We start from the raw sequence: 10,447 nt of genomic DNA, 5'->3' as shown, positions 1-10,447 counted from the left end.
CAGTGTCTTGTTCCTAGGATCTGTAAGTTTGTAGAGCTCATCAAGTTGAAAAACATTTAATCCACTATCTCTTCAAATATTTTTGTTGTTCCTCCACTTCTGGGTATTTCCATCAGACACATTAAGCCACAGTTCACTGTTTCTATCTCTATTTTTCATTCATTTTTGTTTCTTTGCTTTTCATTTTGGATGATTTCTATTGCTATGTCCTGAAGCTAGCCAATCTTTTCTTCTGTGGAGTCTAATTTGCTATTAATCCTATCTAGTATATTTCATTTAGAATTTGACATGATTTTTTTTTTCTGTATTTCATTCCACTACTTAAGGTGTTCAGTAATCCTCTACATTATTGGTTATGTAAAAAATAGCTGATAACTTTTCATGTCCTAGGGGTTCCAAACAGGAGTAAATCAGACTCCTGTTATCCCATCTTGATTGGAAGCTGAAGTTTTTAAACCTTGTGATTTTTAAACCCTTGTCTAATTAAGCCTTTGTCAGGATATCCTAAGTGTACACATATCCCCTTAAGGATTTCTTGGATGTCAGCGTCTGCTGTAAAGATCTACTTTCAACTAATCTTAGCAGAAGCAGAAGGGAAAAAAGGGTGACATTTCTGTGGTCTAAAATATCTAAAGAGGCGACCTCTGAAAAAAACAAAGGTGCATTAGAAATCAAACTGGGAAGAGGAGGGGATTTAGACATTGTTATGTTTTATTCCAACTCTCTGAAGCTAAGCTTCAGAATGTACAGTGAAATATATGTGCCTAATAAACCCTCATTCTAAATTACATCCTATGTATTATCCCACTTGCCAGTCATTATTGTAAGCACTTTACACAAATAGAGTCTCAGATAATTCCATGAAATAAACTATTACCATGTCATCTCACAGCTAAAGAAAGTGGTAAAGGAATTGCTCCAATCTCATAAGTGGACAATGTCATGGCTCAGACACTCCGCCTCCATTGTATGATACTGCTGTTAGTCCTATAAAATTCCCTTAGGCACACTATACATCATCAATCACATTCTTCTGTAGCTCCATAATCTCTATAATCTCCTTGATCAGAAAATTTGGGGCATAACTGAGTTACATGATGTTACAGTACAGGTTCTCCTATGTCCTCAGTCTTCACTGACCTTGAAAAGCTAGGGCCAAAATGTTGGCTGATCTTGAAGCCCTTCCTTTTCTCCAATTTTTAATCTACAAACTTAGGTTGTTAACCCTCCAGAAGAGAAGCTTATTATTACCCTGCAACATATGCAGTTCAGTTTACCCTGTCATCTAAATATCAAACATCTTAGTCATAACGTGGAACAGGTATTTTCCATCAAGTATTGATGTGTTGAACTTTAAGTCCTTACAAAATATGAAGAAAAAAAATTTTTAAATAGGAATAAACACTTACATATTTTTACACAGAAATTTGGAAATCTAACCATATACAGCATTGTAGCAGGACAGTCATCATATGGAGAGAAAATTTTCTCTCAGGCTTTCACAGAGGGCAAATTGGTCAGGCAATCCCTGTGGTTCATCCACATGGCTGACACTGACAGGTGACCTACAGAATGTGGTGCAGGGTTGTGGAATAAATCGTGAGGGGACTTGACTGACCTTGTCAGATATAGGAGTTGCAATTCTTGTTATATGGGTCTTGCTTTATCTTGGTCTTGACCATCCGGCAGAAAAGTATAAAAACAAGGTCTATAAAGTAAGGCCATGTTAATCTGCTGAGCTGTGAAAGGCTCTAGTCACAACTTCTGTGGATAACCCACTACTATTGTGGACTGCTAGACTGTGTTGGATTGTTTTGCTGAATTCAAGCACCTATAGTATTTGGATGCCAATGGAATACCCATCTCTGACAGGACGAAACAAAAAAAAGGGGGATACAAAGGAAGGACCATTTTGTATTTTTATATACAGAATAGTTGGAGTGGATGTGCAGCTGCTTTCACTTAATTCAATGAGAAGAGAGATTTGTGGTAATAGTGACTGCAGTTGAGACTGTAATTGCAATTGGACAGGATATCCTGTCTGCTTCTTGTACTACAGATAACCACTAAGAAGATAACAGTCTACCGTGTATTAATTGTTGAAGATGTACTATTGATCAACTTTGAGACTGTCTCATTGATATTTGTTTCTCAATAAAACAAAATAAAATTTAAAACTTCTATAAAATTTAGTGTCTGGGTCAAAGCCCACAACATATTAAAAGTCCAATTATAAATGCTGAGATGAAAATATTGGATGTAAATGCATAAATAGAAAGAAAAACAATTGACAGAAAGGACACAGAATTCTCAGAAATGGATGTTGTACCAGGATATTTATACACTGGTCCATGAAGGAGTGACCGTTCAAATAAGAAACAGGTCATTAAAAAGCGTGAAACTTCTTTAAGAATTTTTGTTACACCTTTGATTGTATATTAAAGTATTTCTAGTTTTTTAAAAATACAGTTTTGCATTTGAATATGTCTCTGGTGCTGAAAGAATTTATTCCTGGACACACTGTACTTGTGATACCTGACAGAGGAACTGTTCGTTAAATGGGAACTTCTTATTCCTGAGCAAGGTCAGGCAAATAAATTAGGAATTATTCAATTAGCAAATATTAGGTAACCCTCTTATGACCTCAATATGGTTAAAAAAAAAACACACACATTTTAAAATGCTATTTGGGCTTTTTCACAACGGGTTTGCCATGAGAGCACAGGTGTAGTGAAAACCACCACTAAATCAAAGCCAACATGAGAAAGGAAAAGACTCACATTAATATTGTCACCATCAGACATGTGGACTCTGGCAAGTGCACCACCACCAGCCATCTGATCTACAAATGCGGTGGCATCAACAAAAGAACCATTGAAAAATGTGAGAAGGAGGCAGCTGAGATGGGCAAGGGTTCCCTCAAGTATGCCTGGGTCTTGGACAAGCTGCAAGCCAAGCGTGAGCGTGGTATCACCATTGACATCTTCCTGTGGAAATTTCAGACCAGCAAGTACTATGTGACCATCATTGATCCCCCTGGACAAAGACACCTCATCAAAAACATGATTACAGACACACCTCAGGCTGACCATGCTATCCCGATTGTTGCTGCTGGTGTTGGTGAATTTGAAGCTGGTATCTCCAAGAATGGACAGACAATCAAACTCAGGACCTTGCACTTGCCAGGCAAGCACTTATTCAACTGAGCTATCTCCCCAGCCCCTCCCCCGAGCATGCCCCTGTGGCTTACACACTGGGTGTGAAACAACTAAATTGTTGGAGTTAACAAAGTGGATTCCATGGAGCCACCCTACAGCCAGAAGATATACAAGGAAATTGTTAAAGAAGTCAGCACCTACATTAATAAAATCAGGTACAACCCTGACACCATAGCTTTTATGCCAATTTCTGGTTGGGATGGTGACAACATGCTGAAGCCAAGTGCTAACATACCTTGGTTCAAAGCATGGAAGGTCACTTGTAAAGATGGCAATGCCAGTGGAACCACACTGCTCGGAGCTTTGGATTGAATCCTCCCATCCACTCGCCCAAATGACAAGCCTTTGTGGCTGCCCCTCCAGGATATCTATAAAATCAGTGGTATTGGCACTGTCCCTGTGGGCCGAGTGGAGACTGGTGTTCTCAAATCTGGCATGGTGGTCACCTTTGCTCCTGTCAATGTCACAACTGAAGTCAAGTCTGTTGAAATGCACCATGAAACATTTTTTTTTAACCAAGGATTGAACTCAGGCCCTTGTGCTTGCCAAGGAAGCACTTATTCCACTGAGCCATCTCCCCAGCCCTACCATGAAACTTTGAGTGAAACACTTCCTGTGAACAATGTGAGCTTCAACATCAAAAATGTGTCTGTCAAAGATGTCCAACATGGCAATGTTGCTGGTGACAGAAAAAATGACCCACCAATGGAAGCAGCTGGTTTCACTGCTCAGGTGATTATCCTGAACCATCCAGGCCAGATCAGTACTGCCTATGCCCTGTCCTGGATTGTCACATAGCTCACATTGCTTGTTTGCTGAGCTGAAAGAAAAGATTGACCACCGGTCTGGTAAGAAGCTGGAAGATGGACCCAAGTTCTTGAAATCTGGTTATGCTGCCATTGTTGACATGGTTCCAGGCAAGCCCATGTGTGTCAAGAGCTTCTCTGACTACCCACCTCTGGGTCATTTTGATGTTTGTGATATGAGACAGACAGTTGCTGTGGGTGTCATCAAAGCTGTGGACAAGAAGGCTGCTGGAGCTGGCAAGGTCATCAACTCTGACCAGAAAGCTCAGAAGGCTAAATGAATATTATCCCTAACTCCTGCCACCCCAGTCCTAATCAGTGGCAGAAGACTAATCTTAGAACTGTTTCTCCCAATTGGCCATTTAAGTTTAATAGTGAAAGACCGGTTAATGATAACAAAGCATCATAACACCTTCAGAAGGAAAGGAGAATGTTTTGTGGACTTTTTTTGTGGCAGTTTTTAAGTTATTAGTTTTTAAGATCAATACTTTTTAAGGGAACCAACTTGACCATAAATCTGTCACAGAATTTTGAGAACCATTAAAACAAAGTTTAATGAGAAAAAAAAACATCCAATTTGGGGCAGGGGAGATAGCTCAGCAGCCCAAGTGCCTGCCTGACAAGCATAAGGTCATGCGTGCAATCCTTGGTACCAAAATAAAATAAGAGCTATTTTATCTTTTTATATTCTGGTTCTACATTCTCTCCACAATAACTAAAGTAGAATTTGACCCATTGTTTTTCAAAAGCTAAGTACACACTACCAATGTTCTCAAGAGGTTCTCGTGGATCTAATGTGGTTTTGTGGCCTTTCACACTTCCCCCAAATCTAAGTGCATTAGACCAGAAACAAATGTCTTTTTGTCACATGTCATGGAGTCTCACTCCTGTCAAGCAGCCAGCTGAAGGGGAGAAAGTAATACCTAGAGGAGAAGAAGGACATCTGTAAACACTGCCCAGAGAAGGGGATTCCTGGAAGGACAGCTTCCTAGACAGCATGGCCACTTGGCAGCATCGACAACTCTCCAACAAAGAAAAGAGTAACAATGTTCACATCATCTCTGAAGGTATGAATTGTGAAGTTGGATTCTTTTCCTATAAATACTCACCTTCTGGAACTCCTCTGCACTTTGCACTGTCAATAAGTTTTATAAATGCCATATAGAAGTCTTTAATTCACCACTGCTGCTTGAGGCTTATTTATTTGGTGAAAAAGAGAAGCCAGAGACATCATTTGAAAATTCATGTGCAGTTCACTCTCCAAGGTTGTGAAGCGTGCTTGGAGTCGCCATAAAAACTTCCTCGAGTTTGTTCATGGCCCTGCTCTTCCTAACAAATGGCTTTGCTTCCTCCTTATTGGAATAAAGTATTAGTTAATCAAGGAAGCTATTACCTTTCTTTCTGGATGGCGACAGCATTGTGCCCCCCACACACATATGCCCTTATTTAGTGTCACAAGCTGCTTTATAATTATTTCCCACAATTTCCTTACAGCTGCCCCCCACCACCTCGACTTTGAGCCATGATACCTTTTAAATCTCCGAGGGGTGGAAATCTCCTAAGAGTTAAGCCGAGGGAGTGTCATATCACCTTCCCGGGTGAACAATAGCTCATCTGATACGTCTCTACAGCACGGGTCTGCAGATATTTTATGTGAAGGATCAGATAGTAAATATTTCAGGGGTTTTGGCCATGTGATCTCTGTCACAACTATTCAGCTGCCCAGTTACACTGGGAAAGCAGATGTGGGATGACCTGTGCAAATGAGTGGGTGTGTGTGTGCTCCCATAAAATGATTTTGATGGACACTAAATTTAAATTGCATGTAAACTTGGTGTATTATAAGTCTTTTTTTGTTTTGCTCTCTTCTTCAGTTATTTCAAAAGACAGCATATTAGCCCATGAGCCATACAAAAATAGGTAAAATCTGCATGTGGCCATGCACCAAGTTTGTCACCACTTAACCCAAGGGGTAAGCAGGATGTCTAGCACAGGTTTCTCATCCCCAGTGCTAGAGACACTTTGGATGCATAATTGTTCATTGCTAGGCACTTTGTCATACCTTTTGGGATGGTTAGTGTCCTCTGTGCCTTCTACCCTCCAGCTGCCACCAGCACTCCCCCTTCCCCACTTCTGACAATTAGGATGTCTCTGGAGCTTGACCAATGGCCTGTGGGGATGAAACTGCCCCTGACTGAAGATAACCAACCTAAAACCCTAGAAGTCAAGGGTCAGCACATGAAAGATGAGCCAAAGGGATATGTGTCCCGGGCAGCTGCGGGCATAGCTGAGGGGATGCCTGGAAGGACAGCTTCCTAGACAGCATGGCCACTACTAAAGCAGAGAAGACAGCACTTCTTCCAAGATCCCCACAGCACCCTAGACCTGAGATAGTTCATCTGAAACTGGGTTGATGGTATTGAGCCATTTATGCAAAACTATCTACTTTGGATTTAGGAGGCAGCGTCCGTCCCTGTTGTTTTCTGCTGCAGTTCTTTCCTGTCTTTCTGCTTTCCAGCACCACCTGCCATACGCATTAGAATGCAAGGATAAGTCCGATGTTTAACTTAAAAATTTTATCTATTTAGGGCCAGTGAGATAGCTCAGTGGACTAAGCACCTACTTAGGCAAGCACAAGGACTGGGGTTTGATCCCTGGCACCACATGCCACACGGGTCCCACCTCCAGGCACACTGAACCAGCCTCCAAGACCAGGTGTGGTAGCACATGCCTATAATCCCAGCACTGGGGAGGCTGAAAACAGGAGGATCACTATAAATCTGAGCTGTGTAGTGAGATCCTGTACCAAATACATAAAGAAAATAAAAAATAAAAAACATTCGTTTGATCAGAACACCTGAATGGTGAAGTGGGATCCCTGGAATATGTAATTTATATTAAATTAAGAACCTAAATTAGTGTTTAGAAATCTTCTTCCCACGAGAACTTTTCTTCTCTCCAAGTTCTCATTCAATGGAAAAATTTTACAAAGTCTATTTTTAGGTTTTAGAGCACCATGGTGTACCACAAAAGCAGACATTCTTATTTTTCTCTACACATGTTTTGTTTCCACCTTTAAATTAGTGATATAAACAAATTTTTAACTTTAGAATATAATTTTACTTGTCTAAAATATGGCTGGGGAGATGGCTCAGCAGTCTAAAGCACCTGCTTCGGCAAGCTTAAGCAAGCGCAGGGCCTGGGGTTTGACTCCCTGGCGCCACATGTTGCACCAGTTCCATCCTGCTCCATGGGAGGGCTGACTGGCCGAGCAGGCCACAAAAATAAAAAATAAATAAAAATAGAGAGAGAATGAAAATTTCCAGAAATAAGCAATTTATAAGATTCTAAGTCGAACACTGTTTGAGAATCGCAATGAATTCTCACACCATTCTATTTTCTCCAGCGTATTTGCTCTGTATGAACTACCTTCTCGTTACTCGCTTACACATCCTGGCTGTCAGATTAGCTGTTTCGGCACCTCCATGCTTGACTGTCACTTACCTCCCTTAGGAATGGCTCCAAATCCCAAGAGCAAGCAGTGAGGCAAAGGGGACAACAGAGACGTAGAAGAAGCTTCGATCTGGTTCTGTGTGACAGCACAGCGGGGCATATAGGGAAAAACACAGAATATATACGATTTGCTGTTATCCATGGCTTGAGAATCTGCTGACAGTACTTTAACGTTATCTCTCATAGTTAATGGGAACTATTGTAATTATCTTTTTATTTATTTATTTGTATTTAGGACAGGGTATACCGGGTGTACAGGGTCTCACTGCGTAGACCAGACTCGTAGTGATCCTCCTGTTTACAGCCTCCCAAGTGTTGGGATCACAGGCACACGACCACCATGCCCAGTCTTGATCGCTGTCTCAGCGCGCCACAGGATAGAACTCCCACCCCTGCATCTGCCTAAGCAGGCGCTTTAATCCACTCAGCTATTTGGTGGGCCCTGTAATTATCTTTAAAATGTGTTGGGCTCACCAAATAGCTCAGCGGATTCAAGTGACTGTTTAGGCAGACCCAGGGGTGAGGTTCAAGCCCTGGCATGTGGTGCTGGCCCCGCCCCCAAGGCACTCTGAAATGGCAGTTGAGACTGGGCATGGTGGCACTTGTCTGTCATCCCAGCACTTGGGAGGCTCAACATAGGTAGATCACTAAAAGTATGATCTACATAGTGAGACCCTGCAGACCCTGTCCTAAAATACAAAAAAAAAAAAAAGTGGTTCATAGAATAAATATAAATGATAAATTAGGTTATAATAGTGATGAAGGATTTATTTTATAAAAATGTAGAATTAAATTAAAGATTAAGAAGAAATTTCTTAAGTCAGTAATTCAGATTCAAGAATGACAAGCACAGCACTGCGCTGTGGGTGGATCCATAGTTCTCAACTGGAGAGTATGTTTCGCCCTCCGGGGGCATGTGACAATAACTGGAGACATGCTCACCTGTCACAGCGGGGGCTGCATTAATGGATGTGTTAGTGTTGTTTTGTGAGTACAGGCCGAGGATGCTGGTAAACACCACAGTCCACAAACAAAACCCCCACGACACAGAACATTCTATCCCAAAATATCAGTGGTGCCAGAGTGGAGAAGCGCTGGTGTAGGTGTGCGCCAGGTCTGGCATGTGAGTCAGCTCGGGTCAGCAGGCTGGCAAGCTCTTACCTCCCTCCGCGGCCAAAGCCTTGGCCTCCTACTAATATTAGGAAATAATGAAAGTATTAGTGATGACTATGAAAGAAGGCTTCCTAGGGCCAGCCAAATAGCTCTGCGGATTAAAGCGCCTGTTTAGGCGGATGCTGGGGCTGGGAGTTTGATCCCTGGGCCTGCCATGCTGGCCCTGGCACCCCTGGGGGGCATGCTGGGAAGGCACTTGAGACTGGGCATGGTGGTGTGCACCTGTAATCCCAGCACTTGGGAGACTGTAAACAGGTGGATCACGGTAAATCTGATCTACACAGACCCTGTAGACCCTGTAGACCCTGTAGACCCTTCCCTAAAATACAAAAAAAAAAAAAAAGGGTTCCTGGCATCAATCTTCCTCACATAAATCAAGTTTCCCCAAAATTAATTCTATGTGCATGGGATCGACTGGGTCAAAGAGAGCTATGAGTCACAAAGTCTGATTCTTCTTCAAGCTTGAAACATATTAGAAAGCATACTAAGAATAAGGTTCCATTTAAGGAAACGTGATTCTGCATATGTGTCTCTCTGTGATTCTACAAGGTAGAGCCTAATTTTCCCGGATGATCATTTCTGAGCTTCTGTTTTCTCTTCTGATAGTTCCCGCTTTGCTCTCCAGAGCGGTGCCTCTTAAACCATAAATATCTGTTTATCACATTTTAAGAAACACAAGAAAGATTGAAATAAATCCAAAATGCCCCACCAGCGTTTCTCACAGGCCAGCATTTTTATGTTGTTTATTTAAAATTTTTCCTTTCTCAAAATATAAACCTCCGTGTGAAGGACTCTACACAGGATATACAATTACATTTGACTGAATTATTTCATGAATAAAAGTATCACCTGGCTTAATTGCATCTCATTACAATTAGCCTAAAATGGAAAGTAAACAAGTGTCTTCACCAAGGATTTTAATTTATGTTACACACAGGCATGATCCCAGTGACTTGACATACTCTGTAATTTATTTAAAAATAAAATTCAACAAGCAAGAGATGATTTATTCTCATCTTCTTTTTTCACACATTTTACTGCCAGGATAAATCCCTTCACATAAAAAACCTAAGATTATACCACCGAGTTAGTACAGTTGGATTTAATTATTGCACGCTTTAGCAGAATATTGTTTCAGATATATAAAAGATTGAATAGTTAGCCTAAAAATATAATCACAAAAATTTTGATATGCATAAGCAAGCTTCCTGCTGTCTACTTCTAAAATGATGAAAACAGTTTTAAAGATTTACTTTTATTATTCTTATCTTGATTTTTCTAAGAAGAAAACATTATACTATTTTAAATGCTAAATCCAAGGGGCTGGGGAGATGGCTCAGTGGAATAAGTGCTTGTCTGGCAAGCGCAGGGGCCTGAGTTCAATCTCTGGTTCTGCAAAAATAAATAAATAAATAAATAAAATGCTAAATCCATTAAAATCTAGATTTCAAACTATCTTTGCTTTATCTCATATTTGTATAAAATTTCTGGAAAAAAATTTATTCAGCAAATATCGTTTGTAAAAGAGAAAAACAAGGGCAATGAAGAGGAGCGCTGGCTACAACTGGAGTGCTCATCACTGCTTACTTGTTGTCCTGCTCACCGATTTCTGGGATTTTTCCTCCTAATCTCATGGTTGGATTGCATTTCTCTCTTGGTTGAATTGCAGTCCATTATAGCCGGCAGATTTGCTTGGGTCTGGGACGCAGAAGGAGAAGTAACCTGTGTCCCTTTTGT

The 10,447-nt window shown here is 40.9% G+C and overlaps 1 protein-coding gene across 1 annotated transcript in view; it reads left to right on the top strand.

The window, feature by feature from the left end:
- Cntnap2 (contactin associated protein like 2) overlaps positions 1-10,447 on the top strand; it is a 1,699,165-nt gene that overhangs the window by 1,360,197 nt on the left and 328,521 nt on the right. The gene's annotated exons all lie outside the window — the stretch shown is intronic.

The sequence above is a fragment of the Octodon degus genome, unplaced genomic scaffold (assembly GCF_000260255.1).
Source record: "Octodon degus isolate 3935 unplaced genomic scaffold, OctDeg1.0 scaffold00027, whole genome shotgun sequence".
NCBI classification, from domain to species: domain Eukaryota; kingdom Metazoa; phylum Chordata; class Mammalia; order Rodentia; family Octodontidae; genus Octodon; species Octodon degus.
Note: the sequence above shows the minus strand (reverse complement) of the source record. Positions and strands in the feature narration are given on the sequence as shown.